This window comes from Pelobates fuscus, chromosome 3 (genome assembly GCF_036172605.1).
Source record: "Pelobates fuscus isolate aPelFus1 chromosome 3, aPelFus1.pri, whole genome shotgun sequence".
Taxonomy (NCBI): domain Eukaryota; kingdom Metazoa; phylum Chordata; class Amphibia; order Anura; family Pelobatidae; genus Pelobates; species Pelobates fuscus.
In genome coordinates, this window is record NC_086319.1 from 36,820,951 (window position 1) to 36,836,001 (window position 15,051).

At 36.6% G+C, this 15,051-nt stretch overlaps 1 protein-coding gene across 4 annotated transcripts in view; it reads left to right on the forward strand.

Annotated features, from left to right (window-relative positions):
- Positions 1 to 15,051, forward strand: part of CNTN1 (contactin 1) — a 144,228-nt gene that overhangs the window by 22,313 nt on the left and 106,864 nt on the right. For 2 of the 4 annotated variants that reach the window (XM_063446921.1, XM_063446923.1), the window contains exon 2: positions 11,398 to 11,490. The exons of 1 other annotated variant lie outside the window; for it this stretch is intronic. The gene's annotated coding sequence lies outside the window, so the exon portion shown is untranslated. Of the gene's footprint in view, positions 1 to 11,138; positions 11,282 to 11,397; positions 11,491 to 15,051 lie in introns of those variants that run through there. One more of the 4 variants, XM_063446922.1, reaches the window with a different exon arrangement.

The following is a 15,051-nucleotide window of genomic DNA, read 5'->3' on the forward strand; positions in this document are numbered from 1 at the left end:
GTGAAGGTCTCTCAGTGAGAGAACCAACCATGTCCCTGTTATTAGATGCTGAACATGTACAATTTCTCACCAATAACGAACATTTGCCACTATTTTCTCATATAGTTCATGTAAGGGAAGAACTTAATGATTAATAAAATGGTAAATAAATACACTGGTCATTCAAAATAATGAGGTTTCCCTATATCCCAGTTAACTATGAGTTAACCTTTTCTCCCACTCTGCGCTGGTATTGCCTCAGCTGGCAGCACCTCCATGGCTGAGATCATCAATCCAAAGAATTCCGATAGGAAAGCATTGCAAGGTTCTTTCACATGCATGACAAAACGCTGCACCAATAAGCATCTCATCAATGCATCTCTATGTTGAGCATTCAGCATCTCAATGCAGAATGTAGAGACACTGAATACCAGTGCTGCACACTGTGCATCACTGACCCAGGAGGCACCTCTAATGTCCGTTTGAGTGACTGCCACTAAAGGTGTCCCTAGGCAGTAATGTAAAAAGGCTGTGTTTGCATTAATAAATCCTGCAGCAACACCAGAACAACTACATTCAGAAAGGAACACTATAGTCACCAAAACAACTACAGCATATTGTATTTGTACTGGTGAGTATTATTATTCCCTTCAGGCTAGGGTCTCCTGACCACTCCTTAGATGGCAACTAGAGGTGCTTCCTGTGGCAGTGCTGCACACTGTGCAACACTGTCATTCAGTGTCTCCACCCTCTGCATTCAATGCATCTCTATGAGGAGATGCTGATTGTGTTTGGCTTGTGCTGGCTCTGCCCCTGATCTGCCTCCTTGGCAGACTCAGCCAATCCTATGGGAATGCATTGTGACTGGTTCCGATTACCACTTCTGATAATGTCTGCAGACAGCAGGCAAATCAGGGGCAGAGGCAGTAGCTGCAGACTTTTATTGCAGACTTTCAGCATTAAGATTGTACTCTATTTAGGGAGGCAAGGTGGCAAATTGTGACTAGATGTTGGTTTTAACACTATAGGTTTAGGAATACATGTTTGTGTTACTGACCCTGTAGTGTTCCTTTAAGCTGTAGTGAACTGTAGTAACATAGAAACATAGAAACATAGAATGTGACGGCAGATAAGAACCAGTCGGCCCATCTAGTCTGCCCAATTTTCGAAATACTTTCATTAGTCCCTGGCCTTATCCTATAGTTAGGATAGCCTTATGCCTATCCCACGCATGCTTAAACTCCTTTACTGTGTTAACCTCTACCACTTCAGCTGGAAGGCTATTCCATGCATCCACTACCCTCTCAGTAAAGTAATACTTCCGGATATTATTTTTAAACCTTTGTAATTCTAATTTAAGACTATGTCCTCTTGTTGTGGTAGTTTTTCTTCTTTTAAATATAGTCTCCTCCTTTACTGTGTTGATTCCCTTTATGTATTTAAAAGTTTCTATCATATCCCCCCGTCTCGTCATTCCTCCAAGCTATACATGTTAAGATCCTTTAACCTTTCCTGGTAAGTTTTATCCTGCAATCCATGAACCAGTTTAGTAGCCTTTCTCTGAACTCTCTCTAAGGTATCAATATCCTTCTGAAGATACGGTCTCCAGTACTGTGTACAATACTCCAAGTGAGGTCTCACCAGTGTTCTGTACAATGGCATGAGCACTTCCCTCTTTCTACTGCTAATACCTCTCCCTATACAACCAAGCATTCTGCTAGCATTTCCTGCTGCTCTATTACATTGTCGGCCTACCTTTAAGTCATCAGAAATAATCACCCCTAAATCGCTTTCCTCAGATGTTGAGGTTAGGACTCTATCAAATATTCTGTACTCTGCCCTTGGGTTTTTACGTCCAAGATGCATTATCTTGCACTTATCCACATTAAATGTCAGTTGCCACAACTCTGACCATTTTTCTAGTTTACCTAAATCATTAGCCATTTGGCTTATCCCTCCTGGAACATCAACCCTGTTACATATCTTAGTATCATCAGCAAAAAGACATACCTTACCATCAAGACTTTCTGCAATATCACTAATACAAATATTAAAGAGAATGGGTCCATGTACAGATCCCTGAGGTACCCCACTGGTGACGAACCCAAACTTCGAATATACTCCATTGACTACAACCCTCTGTTGCCTGTCACTCATCCACTGCCTTACCCATTCAACAATATTGGAATCCAAACTTAAAGATTGCAGTTTATTGATAAGCCTTCTATGTGCAACAGTGTCAAAAGCCTTACTGAAATCTAGGTAAGCAATGTCTACTGCACCACCCTGATTTATAATTTTAGTTACCCAATCAAAAAAATCAATACGATTAGTTTGGCATGATCTCCCTGAAGTAAACCTATTTTGTCTCTGTCTCTTCCTTTAATAGTCCTGTAAATTGCAGATATCCATACAAAATAAATCAACTTACATCAACATGTTCTGTACATATAGGGTTTGCTATTTTGTATAAATATCCTGTTTAATCCTTTTTAATTTAGACTGATCCTTTTTATGAATACTGTAATCCCCGACTTTCCAGAGAATGTGACATTGGGTTCTATTGTATACAGTATATACATAGACATGATTCTCTATAGTCTGAGAATTCCCCTATCTCCAGCTTAGTCCCCTATTGTACCTTCAGCTGTACTGCAGAAGAAAATCATTGTTATTATACTTACTGACAGCATATTTTCTCCCACTGTTTCTGAATGGTATGGTTACTTCATGTGGCGTTCCCAGGGAAAGGATAATATCTGTGTAGTCACAGTTTACCAAGAAGTCATCTGCTACACATTTTTGTTGAAAACACTTTTTATACTTGTTATGGTAATATATATTTGTAATTCCCAGTTCTTCGAATTCTTAACACATGTACAAATTACAATACTAATTTTATTTCAAGAGGTTACCTAGCTCGTTGTATTTTGTATTTCTTTTGGCTTCTGTAAATAAAAAATCATAGATGATAATAATACTGGTTGGTGTCAGAATATATAAATATATTGGATAATCTAGAATGTGGCAGTGGATATATTTAGAAACTGTGTTCAACAATATTATTAAAGGGACATTCTATGCACCACAACTGCTATAGCCGTGGTAATAGTGCAATGATTATTTGGATGTAATAGTCTGGTTTCTCTAAAGCTGGATTTTAAGTATTTTGACAGTAACAATGAAGGATCTCTCTGGCATCCACACTGAACCCATACTAAACAGGGACCTCTGCATGTTTTATCCAAAGCTATTTACCCTTAGATGCCAGTAATGGGCTGAGAGTGCTGTGTGTGCGTTAGCCCATCACTTTCATGCCATAATTTCTCTCCTGTGGTTGAAAGCAGTTTGTCAGAAGCTTCTGGCTCTCAGTCCAGGCTGCAGAAGAGGCAGGGAGTGGCACTAGGCGGATCACTGGTTAAAAAAAAAAAAAAATCAAACCATCACCAAAGGATTTGACTATTTACATTGGGAAGGTTGGGTTGTGTAGGGCACCCCTGACACCACCACCGCTACAGTGCACTATAGCACTTGCAGTGTTTCTTTAATTAATAATTTTATAAGCATTGTATATATATATATATATATATATATATATATATATCACAGAATATTTTTTTTTTACGGTTTTCATAGCTTTTTAGAAGAAAGGTAAAGTTATTTACTGATAAGGATCACAGGACATACAAAGTCTGGTGTTGTAACGCCTTGACTTTGACTGGTTTAATTGCAAGGTGCTATATGATGTGTGCTAAAATACATCTAATACATCGAAGGCTGCTAAACAGCATGGCGTGCATTAATGTCAGGCTGACATGTACCGTCTGTGGGTGATCTCACCTATTTCTGTCTGGGAAGATAGATATATAGTGGGAATCATAGATATATATGGGAATCATAGACAGACAGATAGATAGATAGATAGATAGATAGATAGATAGATAGAATATAAACAAAGCTCCCAAACGTACATAGGGCTTGGAACAAAACTAAATTTGATGTGCACCAAATGCAACCATTGGCACTTGTTCACGTAGACACCTATAAATATGTACAAACATATTTATTAATAGATAATAGGGATATGCATGGGCAAAAAAATTGGTCCAGTTCAGCACTTCCGAAATTAGTGACTTCGCAAATTCTGGACTTCAGGAATTCTGCACTTGCTTTTCGGTTTGCATTTCCAAAATTCAGATTTTTGGTAATTCATGACTTTGGCATTTCGGTTCGGTTTGGCACTTCCAAAATTTGGGACTTTGGCAATTCGGGACTGGCAATTTGGTACTTTGGGACTTAGGCAATTCCCTAACCCTAACCCTACTGCTAACCCTACTCCTAACCATACCCCTAACATCACCCCTAGGGGTAGGGTTTGATACCTGTCATCAATCCTGTAATTTTCCCTCCCTTTCTTGTTTTGCCATTTCCTGAAATTCGTCACTTCAGTAATTCGGTTTGGCACTTCCCAAATTCGCCACTTCGGCAATTCGGAAATTCGGACATTCAGAAGCATCCAAATGTCCGAATTGACGAAATTTGTCCAAATTTACATTCGGAACGAAACGGGCAAACACAAACAATTCATAAAGAAATATGTATACACAGAGACATATTACAAGATACAAAGACAAGCACATATACAGGCATACAGAGTACAGACACACAAAAACAGACCCATGAACAGACAGTAGATACATCACAAAACGTTATGTCTTTGGTGCTTTTGTGCTATATCCTGATATATATATAGAATACATGCCATGTTGCATAATTGTTATAGAGTAACCCTTAAGTAGGTAACTAAATTATTTTAGTTTTAATATACTTTCTTCAAACCACCAGTCATGCATAATAATACATTCACATACTGTATTCCAATACAAAGAAAACAATGTTAAAATTCCGGAGGATGGTGGAACAAGGAGTCCAGACTTTGTGAGGTTTTAATAAACCACATCTTGGACATCATCCCATAATGGTCACCTCCCAGAAACGCCCATTGTGCTAGATATTCATCCTATGTTGTTTTTTTTTTTCTTCTTTTTGATGAATTAGTTATTACATAGAAACACTCTCTATGGCCATACCTCCTTTCAATAACTTTAACTATATAGAATATTTATGCTCATAGTCAGAAACAACTGTGGAAAGCTTACTTGTAAGCAGAAATTAAAATGAGAGAATTTCCATTTTGTTCTTGGCAAATAGGTTGAGAATGCTTTTTAGCACTCATTAATAGATTTATCACGCTGGGAGGTGTATCGCTTGAGCTATAGCAGGGGCTGGTCTATCAATAAACAATAGCAAAATTAAAAATGTAGCACTGTGTTGTTATACTGGAACAAATGTTTTAAGTAGCACATAAACAAATGCAATTTATAGCATGTCCTCCCTAATCAATTAACCGCTTAGTGGGAATCATGCATGTAACTTCCGAGGAAGGGTTTTCAGAATACGTTATCAGGTTCTGTTTTACTTAATTAGTAGAGGTAGGCAGCAACCCAAATGAAGGAAAACCCCTCAAGTCCTTCAGTGGATAAACACAGATAGAGACCTGTGGGTAGAGGAAGCCAGTGTAAGGACAGAGGGGTGATTGCATCAGTTTAGCAAGCTTGGAGATTTAGTTATAAAGTACAGGTTTTTGAACATCATATCATGTTCTATCAATAAAACGCCTCTCGGCTATGTTTCTTTAAGGTTAACTTGACATGTAATATTATTTTCGATTGACACATCTGTATCTTCACCATGTTACTTTTTTGCCATGTACATTTATCATTGACTAATTAATTAAATTCACCTGATGCATTACATAAGCTAATTTTCACTATAATTATTTGACTTTGCAGAGAATCCAGCTATCAAAGATTAAATATCTCGAGCACAATACACTCTCTCTGTTCCTTTGAAAAGAAGTCCCTTATTACTAAAGCTAAAAAATTATTGTTCCATAAGTTCCTATACCAAATATGTTTCTCACACAAAATAATTAGAACTTTTAGTTAGTCTCTGAAGGCCAATTACAATTGTTTAGTACTCCTCTTGATACATAGCACTCAACCTAAACAAAATGCACTATCTATGGGCATCTTCACTTCAATTACTCATTGTTATGGTAACGTCAACTATGAGAATGAAGTCGAAGAATTCGGGAAATAATAATATAAACTAGAAGGTCACAGGTGTAACTATCTAACTGACTGCTGTATGTAGAGAAGGTATACACAATGGAATAACATTTTACAGTTAGAGATTGTCTTTTAAAGGAACCCTAGGGTCACACTGCTCACATGGCAGTTCATCTCACGTGAATTTCATGACCAAAAAAAGATTTGGGAAACCAAACCAGACAAATGAAAAAGGCCATGCGAAAAGATGTCAATCAGTGTACTCATAATATACACTGATTGACATCTTTTCGCATGGCCTTTTTAGGCACACGTTTTGCTATTTGGTTCACATATCAAGTAAAAATAGCAAACAATAGAGTTACTTGATCTGTGCATGGTTGTCCCCAGCTATCAATCATCTTTTTTTCTCATCAGCCATCTCTTTTTTTTGGCTCCAATTCACAATCACGAATCAAAGAGCACATAATTGGACATTGCTTGTTTTATTTGTTTCAAGACTTGCTCACGTGTTGGCTCAAATTTTTGGGAAGTTTGGGAAATTTCCAAGTATAGACTTATGTATTTCTAATATGCTCTACATAGTAACCTTCTGAATTTCAGAAATAAAACACAAATATTAAATCATACATTGCAGACGAGTGCATTTGCCGAGTCCATATTTATGTTAATTATGTTTCTTTTACTGAAAGAAAATGATTTGGCTGTACATACATGCATAACTCAACAGAAAGGGCATTTGTATACGTATACATATATATATGTATTGTGACTACTCAATCACAGATGAGATGTTCCTACCTTATTTTCTTTCTTTCTTTATTTGATTTGTGTGCAAACACGTTTCTTTCCAATTGTACGAGACACTTCTAATGTTACTGGTGGCATGATTAACAAAAGGACAATTGTTCAAACAGATAAATCGTGGATTGTGGAAAAATGTGAGTACCAGTCAGTGCAAGTGGTTGTATGCTTCGTCCTCTCAAGAGCTATGCAATTTCTTGTTTATTACTAAGCTTCTGCTATTCACAACTCTTAACAATATGAGCCAGTGTCACTTTTTTTTGTAAGAATGCAAAGTCTGTTTGTTTAAATTGATTAGAAAGACTTATAATGTGCATGTTCACTTCTTAAAGAGAGAATAGAACTAATGAAATAATGTATCTTGCATAAAATAATAGTTTGATATGTTTATACATAATATTAATATTTATTCATTACCTTTACCTACCAAAGGAAGCATCTGGGTTGAGCTTCTTACATAGAACTCAAAGGAGCCCTGTGAATAAGGGATACTATAGTGCTAGCAATCAGGGCCAGATCAAGAGCCCATTGAGCCTGGTGCTGACAATTATGATGGGCCTAATTATAGAATCGTATCGACAGTAAACACTAAAAGAGTCATACCTCCCAATCATCATGTATCTGGTGGAGATGGTGCTGGAAGCAAACTCACAGGATATCACTTTAAGAAAACACATACCCTATGCTAATGTCTCGCATTCATCTTTCAGGTAAATCCATACCCCCTAACAGCAGTATCCGGTGAAGCAGGATTTCAGTGGGTGTGATAAAAGGGTGTTTCACTGACGCAAATCACGTAACCAAAACGACCCAGAAGGTCAAACATGCCCATAAAAATCTGCCAGAGAAATTAGAAAATCAGCCTGGCGTGAATACATCATGCAGGCTGGCCAACTAAGAGCATACTATGCAGACAGCACCCTGAGCTTGGCATAAGTGCGTCTCATGATGCGCTCGATCCACTATTTCTAAGGACTGTCTCCTAGCACTCACTTGTCCACTCACTTGTCCTTACTAGCAGGCAGAAGCTCGTTTTACACAGTCTGGGACAGAGAAAAGCTGTATGTAGGGAATTTTGAAGAAAGGGAACATGCCACAGTGTTAGACTGAAGAAGCAAGAGCATTTGCAGAGTACGCAAAGTCTCCATCAGCCCCTATGTTAATCCGGCCCTGCTAGGAATACAACCCACCGATTGTCCCTTGGCTGCAATGTTTTCCTGTGGGGAATTGACTGATGCTGGATGTCCTCATGCAGACCAAAAGTAGCCTAACCACCAGGAAGTGCCTGTCTTAACCTTGCAAGGTTATTATTTTGGTTGTCTCAAGGTTATTTGGCAGTTATAGATGGTACTTAAAAAGTGAAGATATACACTCTTGCCAGTATAGGGTGCAGTGTGTACATCCTGAGTAATTATTGGCCCAACTCCATTGTCCAACACCAACGAATAAGTGTCTGTTATACGTTATATATTATGCTAATATTTAGTTCAGGACCTTTGAAAATACTTCTCTTTTTTCCTTGCTGGTTGCTTTCATTTAATTTGTACAAGTAAAAACAAAATTATTGCAGTGTTTTAGTATAATATATTATGTGTTAATAATAAACATAAAGCTGAAGATCAAATATGAAAATGAAATGACAATGGCACACACAAACATATACATATACAGAAACAAACTTGCTTCAATTATAACATAAGTTAAAATACATGACGTCTTTTTAATGGTTTCTTGAGATATACTAAAACCATGAATATTTGTGTTTCTTTTCCAAACCTCATATGTAATTTTAGCATTTTAGGGCTCTTTGAGGTTAGTCTTTTATATTCAGAAAATGTATTCAAGGTTGGATCAAATCTCCCAGTGAGTAGTTTGTTGCTGTTGCCTTTTAAGAAGAAAAAATTGGAAGTTTAAAATTGACTTGCAGGTTGTACACAATTTACTTCCCAGCATGCTTTTATTCTGAATTGCTGCTACCTTCTGTTAAGTTCTAGAAATATATGATGTCATATTTTAAAGTATTTTTTTTCTACATTGTTCCTCCAATATTGCCCAATATAGATGCATCATTACACAGCATTCTCAGAAAAGGTTAACAGACATGTTTTGTTATTGGCCTGGCCTTTTTCAATTAGTAGTAGATTGGACAATACTTGTTTCCATGCCCCACTTTAGGACAGTGGTTCCCAACCCAGCCCTAAAGAAACAACTTTAGACAAGGGTTTATCAGTAAACCCACGGGAAGATTATTTGTAAATGGCTTGATCTGGGACTGTTCGCATGCCATGGGAACCACTGATATAGCATATGAGAGATACATTTTATATTTTGCATATGTGGATATCAGTAAGCCTTTTACTTTGGTTAATTTATGCAAAATGTAAACACTCACTGCTTAATCAATCTTTGTAAGGATGTTTTTGTGTGTCAGACTGTTTGACAGAGGAGGAACTTGTAGAGGAGGCCTATTGTCAGAGAATTCCCACCAAGTAAATAACTAAAACTAGCATTTTGCTGTACTGTTTCTTTATTTGGAATTTCTATATGATTGTTTGATGCCTCACCTAGTAATGACACCAGCTAGACTATAAAATGAAGATATCTCATAGGCACAGTGAGTTCAGTCTCACTTTGATGTGTGCTCTAGGTCACTATCCTGTTACCATGTCATACACAAGTTTTAAAAGGGGAATATTTCCTCTACTGTAAGTTCCTTTTATTTGGATGTAAAAAAAAACATAAAACACCTAATTAAAATAAGAACAATCCCTTTAAATCCTTTTCATGTACTTATGTCTATCAGAAGATCTCATGGTGACGGCCAATAACGCATGGTAAAGAAAAGTCGGTTAGTTGAGTCCTTACCTCTTTTATCCCTCAGGAAATTTGGACTTGAGACTATGTATTTGAAAGAGATGAAGTCCCTCATTCATATAAAGGATCTCGCATTCCAACCAATTGTCAGTTGGCAATCTTGCTACAGTGGTACATCATGCCTTAGAACCTTCAATGTTACCTTGTATATGGCATATGACTTTATGGATTCATTATAAGAGGTTTTGTGATGCTAACGTTGTTATGTGAGTCCTCATTTGTGGAACATATACGGTTAAAATGTTACTTTGAAAAAAATTCTTAAAATATGGGCAAATGCTATTCTGATTCTTTAGGCATATAGCTAAAAGTTGATTCAACTGTCACAAATAACAATGTACTTAAATTAAATGCTACTAAAGAAAGGTTAGAGGGAGTTAGGGTTTGGGTAGGCATGGGGTAAATTACTAAAATACCCACATGTTTTTGCACATGGAATAGCATTAGAGTGTCTTAAGATTTTTTGGTGTTTAAGGTAGGCTTTAACATAGGGTTAAGTGTGACTCAGGGTTTTAAGGGTACCTGCATTTAATATGCTTTTACACCAGCCAAGTAAAGCACCAGAATTGGTGAAAAGTTAGTTTGTGGACTTAAAGTCACCTTATATGTAACATATTAAAGTGGGACTTTTTAAAGAGCATTATAATTGGCAATGAACTAAAAATTATATTTGCCATTTTATTTTTATTGTAAATAATAGAGAACTAAGCCAAAGTTTCGATGCTACGGAACAGTGAAACCATTTAATAGAAACAAAAGATTTGCTTGTAAGATTATTGATTATCATATAATATACACATCTTTCTTTTGTACATGGCACAAGATAACCTGAAATAGGCCATCTTATCTAAAATGGCTTGTGTGGGAACATCACTCAGTTTGCATATAAGTAAGAACTATGATGTGATGAACATCAATGGTGATTTTAGAAAAGATTTAGTCACACATTTTTTTATAAAATATAACCTATTGTAAATTAAATTAAAAAAAAAAACTACAATTCTTAGATTCTTAAACAAAAGTATCTGCTAAAAAAACAGACAAAAAAAACCCATATCATCTGTGGATACTTAACATAACATCACTGTTTAACATTTTAGGAAATTTGACCAAAGACTGTAGATGTTGTAAACAAACACTTACCTCTAGATGTTAATAATGTTTTTATTTTTTTATTTTTTTTTTGTTTAAAAAGGGGCAATTATCTATCCCCAATAGTATAATCAATAATCCATTACTGGGTTTAGCCGTGTCTGCAGGAAGTGCCGTGAGATTTTAATGTACTGAATTATGCATGACTCTTGTTATATAGTCTCCGAGCTGCAGAACAGAGGTTGTATGGAATGACTGGGTTTTTTTTTTCTGCATACAGTGACTGCAGTAAAATGCTACATAGTCTTACAAATACAGCATTGGTGTTGGATCAGAAGGATTACAGAGATAAACCCTGGGTTTAAACCACAGAATGTCTGATTTGGACTCAGTTCTGCAATGTACGAAGGCTGTTTTAATGCTGTATAGCATGCAATCTGTGAAAGGCTGGGCTCGGGACGTATATTCCTTTTTTTTCTGAGGTTATATCATGAAAGTTCTTTCTTCTTTGCTGCAGGATTTACTATGTGGAGAATTTTGATGGGACCAACTTCTGTTTTATTTCCACATTCCCAATAGCCAAACAGTTTCTAACAATCCGTCATTGCAGGTAGGACAAATCTTTTCTGTTATTTAATAGCTGATAAGGGTGGGTAGAGCGTGCTCATTTAATACTTCAACGGCTCATATTTCATGAATGCAGAGTCAGGAGTATTTGATAATCGTTGGCTGACTGAGGACCATTATGCTGCATTTTAAAAAGCTCTGCAGTGTGCTTTATATTGTGCAGTCAGTGCGCTAAGTTGATCTGCAGTGCTGCATGCTAACAGATAAACGTGTCTTCAATGATACAGAAATTCAACAGATAAGAAGTATGTGGATCAATGTTAGACATCAAATCACTCCATTCTCTCTCTCTATTTAACCCACCCAACTACATATTCATTCATCAGTTTTATTCATAACAGTAATGACTAACCTTGGTTTCCTTTGATGTTTTTCCAACTACATTTCCCATAATGCTCAGACAGACATAAGGCTGTAGGAGCTTCATATGAGAGCTCTAGTAAAGAAACATCTGCAATTCCAACAGTAGACATAATTTATTTTCCAATGTTATGAAATGGCATTATCCAGTGGATTGTACTTTGTAAAGTGAGTAAGCTAAAGCCCATCTTATGATGCACAATACATAAACTCCATTGTGTGGTTCTCAAGCAGGATATGAATAAAGAACTAAATACTAGATATAATATCCGGTATGTCAAGTCGCTTAATGTAATAAACAAAATAATTTAAAGAATGATGTAAGAGTGATTTATGTGTAATTGAATGTGCGATATTACAAATATATATACAGTCGTTCTGTACTTTATGGTCCCTGGACCCTAAGTACACGATGAAGGTATCAGTGATAAAAAGCCCAAACAAAGAGTGGGTAATGGGTGGATTGGCACTGATCTTTTATAAATTGCAACAACCCCTAGTGACCTTATCCACAAATAAGACACAACGTTAAAACAGAGAAGAAATAGAATAGAAAAGGGGGTGCAAATTTACAAGCAAAAGTAGTGAGTAAAACCAATTGTTATACAATACATATTTTCTTTTGATTATTCTGCAAAAAACATAAAAGCTAACATAGCATAATATTGTTTTAAAATTCAGATGTAAAATCAAAGGTAATGGGTCACTCACAATACCCAGAGCCACGTATAGCAGGCTCTGGCTGTAAAGGTAATGGTAAATAAATTCCGTAGGCGATCTGCGCCTCTGCTGCTCCGCCCCTTCCTTAGTAAAAAAAGAGTTCTCCAGAATGGTAGAAGTTCAAAAAGAATTTTACTTGGAAATAAATTGAAAACAAATAAAGCAATAAATTGCATAAAAAAGATTGAAGCACAATGCGTTTCAGCATGTGCGGACACGTGATGACGGCATCACGGCGCTAATGTCATGAAAAGGGGTGGAGCTACAGAGCACCCAAAATGCGCAGAAATCAATTTCCTGTGCACCGGATATAAATGGAAGGACACAGGGAAGGACCATATGCACCAGGAAGAACCCCGCAAAGGTTAAAACTCGTTGTGCTTGAATTTTTATTCAGGTCTACCAAAGCTCTAAAATTAGGTATCTTGTAAAGATTCCAGAGTTCCATAAGGAGTGTCTTGTATAGCTTTCAGAGCTGTGCAATGAGGATGTACTTTGTGGGTAATAGATATCTATACTGCTCTTTGTATATAACTGTAAAAATTTTGCATTTCAATGTGGATGTGACTCAGAAGGGCGAAAGCTAGACCGCAGTAAATTATAATGACAGCAATGGTGGGAGAAGTTAGATAACTGAGTTATTGCAATGACATGTTTTTTTTAATACATAAAAATCAATTACTTACAACACACTTTACATTGGTATTGGCAATTACATGTTGATTGCCATTGTAACTTAAAAATGTTACATCGGAAGTATGGATTATAATTTGTATTTGTATATGATTTTGTGTGCATTACTCTTTAACAAGTTTTACTTTGTTGTTCTTTCTGAAATGTATTTTGGTTCCATATTGTGTCTACATATGGCTTTCTAATATAGTTCTAATTTCTTGCCAGTCAATCTTAAGACATGAGCTGTTCTTCTGGCAAGAGATTTCATAACTGGCCATCTGGCCTACTTCCATTACTTGGACAATGTGCGCTCGTGCACACTCAAAATCTATTCCTATAAACTCTGTTAGCCTTAAAAAATGCACTAATAGACACGAGAGTAGATTTTTGTAGCTTTATCATCAGATCCTAGCAAGTTCTTTACCAACAGTCAGCATCACGGGTGTATACTTGTGAATGTACAAGAATACAAAGCTCTCGACTGCTGATGACGAGCTTCCTATTTTTGCCGAGTGACGAGCTTCCTGTTTCTGCATAGTTGCAGAAGCCAGAAGGTCATGCATTTGCCCTTCATTAGCTGAGAGTGTCAGCTCTCAGCCAATGAATGCAGTTCTGTGCAAAAGCAAATTTGCTCAGAATTGACATAAGCCATTCGAGAGCCCTAGTCCTAGGTTAACCGATGACACCACCAGTGATGCTGCCAGAGGCTGCTGGCAGAGGGATTTATCTCCATTTCAGAGTGAACTGCTGTACATACAGACTCCAGGAACCATGCTTCTTCAAATCACTAAAATCAAAGCACTCTTTAAAGAAATTTTAAAATTCTGTTTGCTTGATTTTCTAATTCATTATCTACATCAGGGGTGCGGAACCTTCGCCCCTCCAGATTTTTTGGACTACATCTCCCTTGATGCTTTGCCAGCATTATAGCTGTTTTGGGCATTTTGGGAGAAGTAGTCCAAAACATCTGGAGGGCCAAAGGTTCCCAACCCCTGATCTACATGCATTTAAAGGGGGTTATTTCTGACAATTGCTTCCTTTTGAAAACAAACAGTTCTATGAGCATCTGTAGGGTGTTCACAACTTGCAGAACTTAAAGGATCCGCTGCCAAATGTCTTGTTGCCAGATACAACAGGACACATTCAGAGGACTTGTGGAGTCCATGCCTCTACGCTTCAGATCGGTTTTGGTAGCACAAAGAAGACCTACAGAATATTAGGCAGGTAGTTTTAATGATGCGGTTGATCAATGTATAAGCATGTAAGGTAAAACAAGAAAGCCAGATCTGTTCTTTAAAAATAATGTGTAAGTGCACTTAAAGAATCAGAGGAAACCTATGGTTGAACAAGTACATGGCAAATCATGCAGAATCTGTTGTGTTCCAAAAAACTTGTGTCATTAAGCGTTTGAGTTTTATCCATCTTATACTTTTAACCTGTAAGTACCATCCTGATCAAATTGTTTTTATTTGCACAACTGAATATTTGTTGTTACATATAAACAGTTTATTTACTAAACTAAATTGTGGCAAATTAAAATTTGAATGGCACAATTTAATCTAAAATAACCAAATTTTGACTAAAGCTGGATTTGGAAAGTTTGTAGATTAGCTATCGTCTCCTAAATGTTGTGATTTAGGTTTCAATTCATTAAAATTCAGAACTTATTACCTTGTATTCTTAAATAATACCATACAACATAATTCTAAACAGAGAATAAATAATTTAAAAAAAAAAATGTTTTCTCCTTTTTTTGTGTTCTTTTACCATAAAGCCCGATGACACATTT